The sequence below is a fragment of the Merops nubicus genome, unplaced genomic scaffold (genome assembly GCF_000691845.1).
Source record: "Merops nubicus isolate BGI_N331 unplaced genomic scaffold, ASM69184v1 scaffold6178, whole genome shotgun sequence".
In the NCBI taxonomy this organism is placed as follows: Eukaryota; Metazoa; Chordata; class Aves; order Coraciiformes; family Meropidae; genus Merops; species Merops nubicus.
In genome coordinates this window covers 99,254-112,442 of record NW_008627658.1, presented here as the reverse complement: position 1 = coordinate 112,442, position 13,189 = coordinate 99,254, and positions in this window count along the sequence as shown.

The window sequence follows — 13,189 nt, the reverse complement described above, 5'->3', positions numbered from 1 at the left end:
ATTCAGAGTAATCAGCCAAAAAAAAACTGAAAGCAGGGAAGTCACAGAAGGATGGCACAGCACTGGCTGGGTGAGGAGGTGGCAGATGGGACCCGGTGTTAATGAATGCAAAGCAATGCACACAAGAGAAAATAGCACTAACAAAACACACACAGAGCAGCAGGCTCTAAATCAGCTGCTTCCAGTTAGGAAAGAGATGCTGCATTCAGTGTGGATCATTTTCTAGAAATGCCTACTCAGTGCTCTGAAGGAGGCAAGAAAGCAAACAGGCTGCTAGGAAGCAGTAAAATTTTAAAAAAAATAAAATAAAGAAAACTTATTAATACATTCAATATTTATAGGTACTTTTGAGTGGTGGTTTGCACACTTGGGCACCTCATCCCCTTCAAGAAGCAGCAGTGCAATGCAAAAACTTAAAGAAATTAGATATGTGGCCTGAAAAGAGACACCTGAGGGGGACCCTGAAAGCACCCAGCATCCAAAATGGTATAGGAAAGGTAAAAAGGGAGTTCTCATTTTTCTCCTTGATGGTGATCTCTAGGAAGACGTAAAATGAAGCAATGCTGGGGGAGAAAAAAAAAAGTAGATTTTAAGTTTTTAAATGCCTCATTTCTTATCATTTCCCTTCAGCTTTTTTTGCTGGATCTGGACCCTTTGGACTGCATATCACAGATCTGCTGAGGACGAGGGCTGCTAATATGCCAAAAAGGCATTAGAGGGCAGTGCATGGCAACCTACCTGCAGGTCTTCAGGGTGGCAATCGTGGTTGCAGGAAACCCCCCCCTAAAACCTCTGGGGATGAGGAGAGCAAAGCGATTCCCACCCACGCAGGTGGGCAACGGGGGGGACCACGATGTGCCACAAAAACCAGACCTCAGAGCTGCTCGGAGAAGTGTTGATCGGGTTGAAAAGGTGGTTGAATCCCATCAGATGGTGCCGGTTTCCAGCCAAGGGTGGAGGTCCCACGTGGAGAACAGCCCCTGTGGCATGCCATGAGTTTTTGTGGTGGCCCTGGTAGCACCTTCAAGCCTTTCTAAATCTTTTCTCCCCCTTTTTTTCTTTATTTCTGAGAAAATAACTACTTGATGATCATTGCTATTTTCCCCATCACCTTCAGCATTGCTCACACGTAAAACAAAACACGAAGAGGAAAGTGCCAGAAGAAAGTTTAGCCCGGCCTGGGAAGATTTGCTTTCATTTGCTGGCTTAAAAAACAAACAGCTCGAAAGCATAACAACCTGAAAGAATTTAAAATAGCTAGAAAGGCATTTGAAATATTCTTTCTTCTGCTAAGGGAGCAGCTGAAAATGCCACTGTAAAAGCACTGAAGAAAGCGGCGTATTTTTGTCATCTCTAGAATGACCCAAAACCCCAGAAAATTGTGGCTTTTTTTTTTCACCTAGATTTTACTCACTTCACGTTTTTACCTAGTTTCATCATTTGGCTGAATTCTGTAGTGAAAATGAGTCAGAAGCGTCTCCAAACAGAAATTTTTCATCACAGATGAAGTTTCTGACAGCCATATTTCAATATTTTTGACCCCAACTAAAGGAAGCTCCGTTGCTATTGAGGGTGCACCGTGGGGTGGTTTTGTCTGGGCAACAATGGGGAGAAAATCTTTATAAATGGGGAAATGACCATTTTATCCTACAGTCACTGTCTCAGGCTTGTTTGAAGAACTGAGAAAACATATTGAAAATGTACCAGTGACAATATTACACATGACTAGACTCTGTACAGATGGGATGTCTGCTGTCACTGAGAGGAAAAAATGGTTGTGCTGCTCTGCCAGGGGAAGGGTTTGGATAGGAAGTTATTCAGATCCCCCTTCGTTAGCCATAAAGAGGCTTTTTGTGCCAAAAAAATGCAGGTTTCTTACATGCTTTAAATCCCATCAATAAAATCAGAGGGATTTCAGGAGTTCTGCATTTGCTGGGAGCTGGACTCCAATAAAAGGGAGTTGGGTGCCTGCCAACTTGAGATAATCTATGAATCTATGATTTCACAGAAGTGAAGAGAGGAGGAAAAAAAAAGAGTTACAGATCCATTGCATTGGTCATCAGCTATAAAACTAATAGCGCAGAGAAAGGTTTCGGAAGCCAAGGCTTTTTGTGCCAAAAAAATGCAGGTTTCTTACATGCTTTAAATCCCATCAATAAAATCAGAGGGATTTCAGGAGTTCTGCATTTGCTGGGAGCTGGACTCCAATAAAAGGGAGTTGGGTGCCTGCCAACTTGAGATAATCTATGAATCTATGATTTCATGGAAGTGAAGAGAGAAGGAAAAAAAAAAAAGAGTTACAGATCCATTGCGTTGGTCATCAGCTATAAAACTAATAGTGCAGAGAAAGGTTTTGGAAGCCAAAACAAACAGTGAGGGAGGATTTGGAAGAGAAGGAGAAAATCAGCTTTACAAGCTGGCTTGCCTGCCTTCCCAACCATTACTGCGTGTGCCTGCAGTGAAAGCTTTCTCTCTAGTGTTACCAGCTTTCTGTCAGTTTTCTCTTACATCAGAGCCAAACCTTGGCTGGACCATTGTGGGGTTTTTTACCCCCAAAATTTCAATAGGATCATAGAATGTTTCATAGAACGCTTTGGGCTGGAAGGGACCTTTCAAGGTCATCTAGTGCAAGCCCTCTGTAGTGAGCAGGGACATCCCCAACCAGAGCAGGTTGCCCCCACTCCTTTTTAAACTTCAAGAGATGTGAGGTACTAAAGCAGAGACCTTTGCTATTAGTCTTGTCTCCAGGCTTGAAGACTTTATGCCAGGAAAAGGCATTGCCTAAATTCACCGACCCTTTTACCATGCAAAAAGTGCTGATCCTCTTTTAGCATCCTTTAGCCCCTTGGATTTTCCATCCTAAAATATTGCTTCAATGTACTGCAGGTTTAATAGTGATACTAATGCATTTCCTATGGTTTTGAGAGCCCAGCTTGAGAACACTTGAAGGATTCATTTGAAATATTTGAATCAAAGCTCCCCCCAGAGTTACAGGTACATTTGTTGAACTGAAACACAATTCTGGACTTGAGATAATTTCTAAGAACTGTGAGTTGCTACAACACGACGTCACTCTGGAAATGCATCTGTGCTGATGATTTACAGATAGGTGAAGTTACCCTTCCGCTCGCTGCAGATTGGTATCAAGTTCTTGTGAACAACCGTTTGCAGTCCAAAACAGCTGAATCCAAGAACTCAACGCTCAAAGAGAACACTCTCAGCCCCTGTAGACGTCCATTGTGACACTCTCTAGCACAACCAGAATTATTTGGTGTTAATAGTACATTGATGGGCACTGAGATGCTCATGGGTAGTAACAGGTTTGAGCAGTCTCCATCCTTGGAGGTTTTCAAGACCCAGCTGAATAAAGCCAGGTGGGATCTTATAACTAACCTTGGGTTAAGCAGCAGGTTGGACCAGTCCTTTCTAATCTGAACTATGCTATGAGTTTGTGATTATTTCTGTGGCTTTGTTACTTGCTGTAATTCTACAGAAAGAAAGGACTTAGCACCCAGGCTTGCTCTGGGTTGCTGACCACGTGTTCTGATCACTGGGAAGATGTGCAAAAGGAGTTCTCCTCCTCCTCCTTCTCCTCTGTTAGTTGTTTAGCTCAGAAATGGCACAGGTAGTATAAAAAGTCAGTCGATGAAGACACCTGCTTGTGTTCCCTGAATCAGCAATCTGCTCACCAATGAGTTTCTTGTTGCCTCATTCCAGGTGACACCTTGTTCTCCATGAAGAAACACCATGTCAGATGTCCAGACAAGACATATTAGGTCAACTGGGAGAACTGGATATTTCCCTTGAACTCTCTGAATCACTCTAGGAGCACTCTGGATTCACGCTACAGACTCTATGGAGAGCCCAAACACTTAAGTTGGCTATCCTAAAATATCCTGTAACATAATCTTACCTAGACATCTAAAAGGTTTAGGCCACCTAAGTAGTCCTCCCACTTCTGATCCTCAGCCTACATTCCACATAATAATACTGATCCTACACAGTCCAACACCCTGTTGCAAGCCCAACTGTTATGATTTCACAGAACCACAGAATGGCTGAGGTTGTCAAGACCTCTGGAGGTCTTCTTGTCCAACCAGCTGCTCAAACAAGGCCACCTAAGTCCAGTTGCCCAGGACTATGTCCAGATGGCTTTTGAGTATTTGCAAGAATGGGGACTCCACTCTTTGCACCTTCCCTTCAGGTATTTGTACAGGTTGGTAACATCCCTCTGAGCCTGCTCTTCTCCAGGCTGAGCAGTCCCAGCTCCCTCAGCCTTCTCTCAAAGGAGAGATGCTCCAGCGCCTTCATCATCTCCGTGGCCCTTTGCTGGACTCTCTCCACTATGTCCATGGTCTTCGGGATGGATTCAGGCCTCCTTATGGAAGTGCTGGTCTCCACTCATGGGACGTGTGATCCAATATGGTGATTTCACATAATTTAAAGAGTTTTCTTCTGAAGAGTACTACAAAATCTCATCTAGACTATGTGAGGGAGTGCCAATTTTTCATCAGAAGCTCAAATTCTTTTCCATGTGTACAGCCTTTTGTTCTAGGGCATGTTCTGTTCTGGTTTTCCTACAGCTGTCTTCCTGTTTGGGGTATCACTGGCCTTCAAGTATGTCCAAGTAAATAACGTTGAAGTGAATTTTTGAAGCTAAGATGTCACTGTGATATTCAGCATCTGTTGCGTGAAAGACTGCTGGTTTGGAGTTGTCCTAGAAGACCTGGAGAGTCCTGAAGGACTTACACATCAACCCTTCAACATTGTCTCTGCCATAGTGCTGCCTGATGCAAACAGGGATGGGTATATTGCAACATCCTCAGCCTTGATGCTGGGAATGGACCAGTCTAGTCTGGTCTAAATGATATGACTCTACTTTTGAATTCAGACCTTCACAAGCACCTGGCAGCATTGTCCAGATGTTCACTTCCCATCCCAGAGTGATCTTGTGTATATTGGATATACGGGCATATAAGGTAGGATGTCTTATACATTTATAGCATAATTAATCTAATCCAATTTTAGCTATCTAAAACTGAAATGCCCAGTAGGTTTTCAAGCATGAGTTGTAGCCAGGAGTTCTCTTCTCCAGAAGACTCCATGGAACAGAACTTTCTCAATTTACTGCAACAATTTCCATATTCCACCTTTAAGTCCCAAGAGTTATTTCTGTTTATAGTTTTCATTGTATAAAGTTTGTGTACCTTGAGGTTTCTGGTACCCCTACAATCACAACATACTGCTGCAGTAAGAAGCAAAGAGCTGTGTGTTTATTCTCTTGTGCAAGAAAGGAAAACTTTTGTCTTGTATGTTCTAGAACAACCCAATGACTGGAAGCTAAGACAAGATTAAGGACAATTATTCTGCATTATTCTAGGTAGGATTTCTTGCCTCTTCCTTCGGAAATTTTATACTCTTTATTGGAAAACAGCTTGATACTGAACTACATTGATGGGGTATCTAGCCCCAGCCTGGCAATTCCAATGTTTCTTAAGAAAAAGCACTGTAGCCAGAGGTGGAGTACCTTAAATTCCTTAATGATTTGGTCCCTTCCATCATCGTAGGGGGATTGGACTAGATGGCCTTTAGAGGTTCCTTCCAACCCAATACATCCTAAGAGTCTATGATTCTATAATCATGGGAGGCAAATTAAGAAAATGGAAGGCTAAGTTTTGATCTTTTTAAAATATGAAAATACTTTTTGTTGTTGTTGTTTTTCCTTCTACACTCTCCAAGTTATGTAGAACCAAGACCTTAACCATAAGTGAGCAATGGCCAGGTCTGAACGTCGTCCATTCTTCTGCTCCTGAAAAATAAGGAAGACATGAGAAAAAAAATAAAAACCGACTCACTCTTCAGGTAGCAGCCTTGTAAACAGCATTATCTCCACTGTCAGAGCAGACCACGTGCACGAAAAAGGATGTGTTATCAAAAATATCTGTAATGGTGACCTTAAAAAAGTACCAGACGTGCTAATGAATTTCTTGTTATTTTAGAAAGGGACTTTCTTCTCCGTTGGTGAGAAGAGCTTCCTGAAGCAAAAACAAATTAAGCTCTTCTCTCTTTCTCTTTAAATATAAGGTAGAAAACCTTTCAACTAAGCTTCTGCTCCATTATTTCCTACCAGTTCAGAATTAGGAGGTGATGCTCCCAATGAAGACTTTTAAAGTACTGCCTTTGTTCAAAGAGTCTGTGACATTAAGCAGGAGAACAGAGAGACATCTGTGCAGTTAAAATCAAGATTGTTATCAACAATCTATTGTTATCAACAGCTAACAAGTATTGGGCAGGTGGGAAGACAGGGGAATGACTTCCCCAGGCAACATTTAGAGTTAGTGGAGAAACCCAAATTGGGATGAGGTGCTTTCAGCTCTCATCTTTATGATGGTTGTTGCCTTCAGCGGCAGGTCCTTCTCGTGAAGCTCTCCCTCTCTTAGCTCATCTGGTTTCTCAGTTATGTTTTTTGATTATGATTTCTCATTTCAAAGCTCAGTGTTGGAGCTGGATGTTGCTGGCATGGAGCCTTCCAAAGGCAGAGCCAGGCTGTCCTACCGTGGGCAGCTGATGGCAAGGCTTGTGGTGATGAGTCAGTACCAGCACCTCTGCTCTGACAATGTCACTCTTTGGGGAGCGTGAGAAGCTGAGATTTGGCTGTGCATGGCTCTTTGGGATGTCACAGCAACCAGAGGGCAAACTGAATGTGTTTACAACAGGTGCAGTTACCTCCTCCCTCCTGAAACCCAAAGGAGAATTTCTTTCTTCTGAGTTTCTCCTGATAAAAATGATTCCATCTGTTAACACTGGCTGACATTGCTCACCACACTGAGGCATGGGGAGAAGAGGGTGTAGGGTCTGTGTTGAGCTGAAACAAGCTCTATCCTTGGGACTTCTCCAGTTACACCATGGTTTTTTCCCTCCTCTCCCTGTACAGTTGGGTTACCAAAACTCTAGGACGGCGCCCACTGAAGACATAACAGAAAGTCTTCAAGTCTGGACTCTGTCACACTGCAAAACTTGATAAGGTGGAAAAAGCAGCAAGCTGAACATAACCAGGTCTGGGCCAAGAACTGGGAAAGAAATTGTTCATTTTAATGTCTTCATGCAAATCTTTAATTTCTTGATCTTCTTAATTCCACTGCAGAGAGATGATATGGATACGAGCATCTTGGTGGACATGGTTTGAGCACTAAACAGTCAAACAGGTAGATTCTATTGTTCTATTATACTTTACATTTTCATATTATCCTTTATCTGTTCTTTTTATAGTAGCTGAGCTGTACGTATCTGGCATGGCATCTGGAGTACTTTCCTCTTCTAACTTTAAATGAGCTGACAAAACACTCTAAATTGAGGAGACTCAGTGTCTGGCATGTATTAGTCACATCAAATATTTCAGGTTTTTCCACTTGCTCACCATGAAAAGGGCTAATGAGGTTATTTTTTGTTGAGTGCTGCTTTTTGTACCGTGCAGGTAACAGATGCAATGAAGATGACCACAAGGGTGTCTGAGCAAGGGGCAATTAAAGTCTGACAGATATGAAGTAAATCAGCCCTGGGAAATCTTGTCCTCTCTTCTTCAACACAAGTGACATCAACCCCTGTGTACCATGAGGCCATGTGAATTTTCCCATTCCCAAACCCTTCACTTTTAGAGATTTCTTTCTTTTACTTTGAAAAAAAAAAATTTTTGAATCATTTCCTATATTAAAAGAAAGTTACAGCTGCAAGTCAAACTCTCCAGATGAGGAAATATTGAACTCAGGGCATTAGAAAGAAATCTAGGAGCTTGGAGCATGCAGCTCAGGATAGAGCCTGTAATTATGTAATTGTTTAATACTTTATTCATAGAACCTTATTCTCCTCTACAACTGTGTGTGGTTATCAACAGAAGTGATCAGAATAGGATTCAGAAGGACTGAACTGTGATTGATAATCAGAGGTGTCAACAGAGAAGAGAGTGCATTATGTAATTGTTTAATACTTTATTCATAGAACCTTATTCTCCTCTACAACTGTGTGTGGTTATCTACAGAAATGATCAGAATAGGACTTCAGAAGGACTGAACTGTGATAATCAGAGGTATCAACAGAGAGTGCACGTGTGATCAGAGCAGATAGACATGTTCCCACACGTTGGTTTTCCAGCTGATTTCTTGCCTGCAGTAAGTGTCTCCATATCCTTTCAAAGCCTGAGACCATCCCCCACCTGATGGGATCCTGCTGGATGAAAGTGGTCTCCAGCAAAGGTTGCACACTTCTTGTGCAGTTGGGGATGAAATCAGATTCAAAGCTGATTGCACTCACTGTCCGAGCTCGGAGTCTTGGGCACGTGTCCACCAAGACCCTTTTTCAGCACTGAATGCTCTCTAGTTACAATGAGCTTTGTCCTGGCCTCAGGAAGGAACTTTGAGGCCATTTTCCCCAGATGAGTGAGTCCTCTGCAACCTCCAAAGCCAGTGGCCAGGCAGTTCCCTTGGTTAGATGGATGCCGGTGATGAAATCGGGTCTAGCTATAAAGTGTAGACAGATCAATTTATGAGGGTCAGAGGACTTACTTCCTCAGGGTAAGTGTGCTTCTGTTGAACAGCCTGATAAATAGCTGCTGTTACTTTGGAAGAACAGCTACAGGGCATGAAATATGAACTGCTTTATGGAAATAACTCCTGCACTTCATTAGCATGTTTTACAGTCAGCTTGACGTTGTCTAGGTCACCTTTCTCCTTCCTTCTCCTCTCAAGCACTGGAGAGGCACTGACCTTCAGAAGCCCTGAACAGCATGAGGGTTGTGACTGGTGTGGGCATCTTGGACCTTTCAATACTACAGGTTTCCCAGTTGCAGTTCACTTTTTTCACCTTTAATTGTAATCACCTTCAAGAGTGAAGTTGCCCAGAGCTCAGCCCCAAACCTGCTGTGCTTCAGCACTTATAGCCTGTCCACAGCACCACAATCCTCAGTGCTTGGGCATGGTTTGTAGCCAGTGTGGAGAAGCAGAATTCTTCAGTGGAGTTCTTCTCACCCAAATTAGACATCTACATTAGGTCATCTGAGCTACATCTACTCCTCTCTGTTGACTGCAATGGCAGACAGATGACTGCCAAGATGACTTCAAAACACAGATGACTGCCAAGATGACTTCAAAAGTCTGCATCTAGACCAACTTCTCACATAAAGTCAGAAAATGTGAAACCCACCTTGTTGATCCCAAAGTGTTTTCTTGTATCTGGGAGTCAGGCTTCCCTCTAGAGAAACAGATGGAGTGCTCTGAAATCCTCAACAGGTCTGTTGGGTTATTCACAGTTCTGTATCTCAAACATCCATCATCTTCTGGTCATTTGCTAATCCCAAGGTCTCCATCCCAACAACACCCTTCTTCACTACATCAGCTGTCAGTCCATGAAAACAGTACCAGGGTAACAATAACAGAATCGGTCATGGGAAGCTAACCTGATGGAAAGGATATCTGTCATTTAGATGCTTACTTAATATTTCACCCATAAGTTTCTCTCTTCTGATGTCCAGTTCTGTTGAACAGCACAAGTGCCATAATTTGAAGGATTGCCCTGGATATTGTAAGAAGAGGCTTGGGGACTCATTGAAAAGGTGTTGTAAAAAAGTCCTGAGCCTGATTAGGAGCAAAGAACAAGGCATGAGTCCTTATTCTGCAGTGAACAGAAGGGTCAGCTTTGATAATTTATGCTCAGGGAGGAAAAGTTCATATTTTTTTCTCTTTCTCTAGCCTGGCTGATGCAAAATGCATCCTGACCTTTCTACGTTCAGCTTTTCATTTTTTCACTCTCTACTTCCTTCCTGAGGACCACACCAATTTTCTCACTTACACACTCACATTTCTTGGTTAGTGGTTAGATTTAGAAACCTCCAAATTACTCTAACTGAGGAACGTTTCTTATTATTTCCCACCACTACTATTTGCACTTAGAAATTCTTTTTGCATTTCTTTAAGAAATCCTCAAAATCTGGATGGTTCAGAAGTTTGTTGTGTTGTTTGGGTTTTTTTCACTCCTTGGGACAAGGCACTTGGGACAAGACTGAAATGAAACTGTTTACATTTACTTCTGGGGCATACAATTTAGGCCTAGTTCTTGGAACGTCTACAACAGCTTCCTGTGAGGTGGTAAATTCAGAGCTGACTCGACAAAATTCATCCAGCTGAGATTAACTGTGCCTTCACAGAACTAAAGGAGGGCACTGAACGGTGCCTTCCTAAGCAGAAGCATCAACCCAGGTCATAAAACTAAGGAAGATGTAGAAAGATGCCTTATGAGATGCAGCAGAAAGATTTCTGATGGTCGTCTTCAACCACGGGAAGTTCATGTGGTAATATAAGGGCCAAAGGTGGGATGGGAAGAGTATAATGTAACAGCCTGTGCTTTAAAACTTGTGGGAGGTCAGGTTTGTCTCCTGATTCTAAAATCTGTGGGGGTTTTTTTTCAAACAAACAAACTCTTAATTTCCTGATTCCTAAATCTCTGATTTTAGATGTCCATAGTAAAAGGAATCTCCTTGTGAGTTTATCATCTAGATCCTCTTTATTTTCAGCTGTGAGGAAACCCAATGCTTACAGCATGTTCCACCTGACCTATTGAAAACACCTTTTCAAGATCCAGCCCTGCCCTAGTTGAGTCTACTTGTCTTCATTGAGAGTAGAAGGTGTCTAGACAGCCAGCTCAGATGTTATGGCTCCCACCTTTGGTGTCTAGTATTGGATAGAGAAGAAAGCCACCTTCTTGGTTAGATGAGGCAGACATCACACATCTAACATCCCAGATGGATGTTATGTAGAGTTTCAGTCTCGATTTTATGACATCAGTGCCACTGTGTTCTGCAAAATGTGTGTTTGTCCATGTTCTCGGACCCCCATACAATCATAAACCCCTTCAAAACTGAAGGTCGAGCTCTTTTCTGGGCTCAGGAAGGTCTAGTTGGTACAAAAATCAGTGGAAGCCTTCCTATAAGTGGCTTAGATAGCAAAAAAAAGAGCTATGGATAATGCAGAAGGACTTTCTCTGACTATAAATTATAGGGTTAGAGCACAGGTTACAGCTGGCTGGGCTGTGAGTCTAGAAAGTGAGGAAGAAGAGAACAGTCTTTACCAGACTCTAGGCTCTAGTGATGGAAGAAAACCTGAGAGGTCACCTAGTCCATGGCTAGGCACAATCAGCTCCACCTCTACCACTGCTGCAGACTCTTCTCTTGTCCCCTTCTCCATCATCATCCCTCAGACAGCCTCAAGTCTTTCACTCTTTCTTTTTGGGAGATGTTTTCTAAACCCTCATTGCTTTCCTCTGAACTGTCTTCTGCTGGTCCATGTTCTTCTCTGTGCGTAGTGCCCACAACTGGGCAGAGCATCCTACCTATGGCTTTATTGTCACAGCATGAAAAAAAAAAGAGATTGCTTTGCCTGTGTTATACATTTCAGAATTAGATTTATGTTTCTTATGTGTGATTTTGCCAACTGGTCTTCTGCATGCAAGCCCTGGTTTGTTTTCAGAAGACCAGCTATCATAGAATCATCTAAGTTGGAAGAGACCTTTGAGATCATGAAGTCTAGCCATTAAGTTCTAGGTCATCACTAAACCATGTCCCTCAGTGCCACATCTACACATTTTTAAAATCCCTCCAGGGATGATGACTCCACCAGTTCCCTTATCATTCAACTAGGTTATAGTTCCCTAACTTTGAAGGGTAAAAATTCTTACCAAAGCAAAGAGACAGGGTATCTTGGGTAAGGAGCTCACTACAGAGGCTGTGTTAAGACTTGTGCACTCTACAGCATTAAGGATACTTGATTAACTGCAAGTTGATGGCAATAAAAAGGGTAAATATGATCACACAATAACATACTTCATTTATCAGTTTATTTTAAGGACCTGAAATTTTTCTGCTCAGGCCAGAGGAATGATGCTTGCAAAGAAGAATATCTACAGCAGAAATCTTTCTGTACTATGCAGCTGTACTTGCACAGGGGAGTATTACAGAACCCAAACTAGGCATTGCTGTCTTAATGAAGTTGTGGCAGTACCCACTACAGGGAAACTAAATGTATCAAGAGTTGTTCACATAAACCAGAAGCTGAAGGAGACACTAAGTCTGAGGAGAATAAGTTTAAAAATTGTCTCCTCCAGATCTGCTCATTATACCCTCTTTTATTGTGATTATAATGTGTTTGGTGTTTGATTCCCACAGGGAAATACTAGGGGATGTTTTGGCTGTTGCTTGCTAACCTGATGATTTTGGAGAGCAGCACCAACAGCCAAAAAAGCCAACACAATGTTGAGTGTTGTCACTGGGAATGGAGCAGAGAGGATCATTTTGCTGCTGTGTAAAACCTTGGTGAGTGTATGTGTGGGGTACCTGGTGTTACTGTGGTGTCTGCATCTCCAAAAGGATGTGCTGGAGTTAGAGCAAGTGCAGAGAAGGACAATTGACATAATCATGGGGATGGAGTGGCAGCAAAGATCTACCACTGCTCACCATGGAGAGGGGGAGGATGTGGGCAGGTTAACTGTGTCATGGAGGTGAGGGATGTGGTGAGTGCAGACCACTGGCCATCAAATCCCACAATAACAGCACATTAGTAGAACATTGGTTTAAAACAGATAAAAGAAGTCCCTTGTTCACACAATGGGTCCCTTAGCTTGCTGCCAGAGGAGGTTGTGGAGGTCACTAGTATTGGCAGGTTGTCGTGGTTCAACTCCAGCCACCAACTAAGCACCACAGAGCTGCTCACTTGCTCCCTGCCTGGCAAGATGGAGGGAGGCAATCAGAGGGGTAAAAGTGAGAAAACTCACGAATTAAGATAAAAAAAGCTTAATAATTGAAACAAAACAATAACAATAACAATAATAAATTGTAATGAAGAGGAAAATATCAAAGAATGAGAAATAAAACCCAAGCCAGGCAAGTGATGCAAATGAAATCAACAGCTCACCACCCACAAATTGACGCCCAGCCAGTCCCTGAGCAGTGGCCCCACCACCAACCTCCTCCCTGGTTTGATTGCTGAGCATGACATCATATGGTCTAGGGTATCCCTTTGGTCAGTTTGGGTCAGCTGTCCTGGCCCTGTCCCCTCACATCTTCTTGTGTACCCCCAGACTGCTTGATGGTGGGGTGAGATGAGGAGCAGAAAAGGCCTTGACTCTGTGCAAGCTCTGCTCAGCAGGA